Here is a 2,015-nt window from a genome sequence, read left to right as displayed (position 1 = left end):
TCTGTTTTTTAACGTGTTTTACGACCTTCGCTAAGTGCATAAGGTCATACAATATCCAAATATATCAGTATCAGCTTCTGCAAATATACACTGTCCTTTATCGCATTGCATTCCGCGTGCACGCTTTAAGCCTACGTATTCAATAGTTCGAATCGGAACCTTGAAAAGCACATGCGTTTGTAGCTGAAGGTCACTATCGAATCCGGTTGAACTGTGCTATGATGGTAAATGTGGCGGATGTATTACACTAGCAAACCTACAATCTCCAAACGACACCGCAACATTACACTTGTGAACCTATCCGATATCGGGGCAAATATCGGATTTTGTTCCAAAATGAAAGAAGAGTCTTCCATGTTAATAGTGTACATAGTTTTATTCACTATTGTGACCAATAAAATCAAACATAAACATTTTTAATGCGGCCTCATACCAGTATGAGACAGTCCCAGGCCTGTTAACACAGAGGGGGAATAAATTTCGATTGAAGAAGTGAAGAGCCATCATCCCCAACAATCTTATACTTTACGAGTGCGAGTACAGCTCGATTACAAATCTTCAAGTTCGCGCATGCAAAGCTTTTACTTCTTTTTCTTTTCTTTTCTTTTTTAGTACATGTTTACGGCGCTCGCAACTGCATAAGGCCATATGAGCGCGCGGGACATATTTTAGCATTTTCAGTTGGTAGGAAATTTTGAATTTTGCCCGAGTGGTGGCCGAAGCCTACTCTTATCGATTTTGGACCACCAAAGGATCTTTAACGTGCGCAACTTCAACATGAGACCTCCGAGATTTTTCGCCCTCGTCCGAGAAGGCCAGGTGATGATCTTTCGTACCATAAGATAAGGGGTGTGGCTGAAGGAGCCAAGAAGTAACAGAAGAAAGGCTGCAGAAAGAGTCCAGAGCCCAGAGGAGGGGCAAAGGAGGTGAGGGTGGGGGTAGAAAGTGGAGACAAATGCGCTTAAGCAAACGACAGAACATTGCTGGAGAGCAGGAAAGGAGGTGAAAGGAGATATTTTTAGATAATTGTTTGTTTTTGTTAAGTGTTTTACGGCGCTCGCAACTGCATAGGTCATATGAGCGCGCATGACACACCTACTATTTTCAGTTGGTAGGAAATTTGGAATTTTGCCCGGGTGGTGGCCAAAGCCTACTCTTATAGATTTCAGACCCCCAAGGGATCTTTAACGTGCGCAACTTGCACATGGGCCCTCCGAGATTTTTCGCCCTAGTCCGAGAAGGCTAGGTGTAGATCTTTCCTACCAGAAGATCAGGGGTGTGGCAGAAAGACAGCAGTAAGGAGGAGCCAAGGAGTAGCAGTAGAAAGGCTGCAGAAAGAGTCAGGAGCCCAGAGGAGGGGGCAAAGGAGGTGAGGGGGTGGGGGCAGAAAGTGGAATTGAAAGCAGACAACAGAACATTGCTAGAGAGCTGGAAAGGAGGTAAAAGGAGACAATTTTTTAGAAGAAAATATTTTGGTCGCTACCCGGATTCGAACCCGGGACCTTTGAATGAGAGGCCAACACCTTAACCTCTAGGCCACGAGAGCCCCCTTTTTAGATAAGAAAAATTTCCGTCGTTATCCGGATTCGAAACCGGGACCAACCTCTAGGCAACGCGAGAGCCCCCATGTCATGCAATGATTAAAGTTTTTTCAATCATTATAGTTTCGCAAGTGTAAAGTCTAAATTTCTTCAAAATTGAATAGATTCCCAAATGTGACGTTTTGAAAAATAGGGTTCGTCACTCGTCAGTGTAATGCTCCCGATCTGGCCCCTCCATCGAGGAGAATCTGGCTGGCGACACAACTTGGCTGCATTCAGTTGGCAGTCTACACTGAGTTTTAGGTCACACCTTATATATTGTTCGGGAAAATAATGTGAGGGGAGCGGTTTTGTTTTTAATCTAGGAAAAGAGGGAGGGTATGGGGGGTTGGGGCACTGTTCGTTGTCTTTATTTTACTTATTTCGGGCTGCGGACTGAATGTGAGTTGATGGAATATTTCTGTCTGTCTCTCT

The sequence above is a fragment of the Aplysia californica genome, unplaced genomic scaffold (assembly GCF_000002075.1).
Source record: "Aplysia californica isolate F4 #8 unplaced genomic scaffold, AplCal3.0 scaffold00054, whole genome shotgun sequence".
Taxonomy (NCBI): Eukaryota; Metazoa; Mollusca; class Gastropoda; order Aplysiida; family Aplysiidae; genus Aplysia; species Aplysia californica.
Note: the sequence above shows the minus strand (reverse complement) of the source record.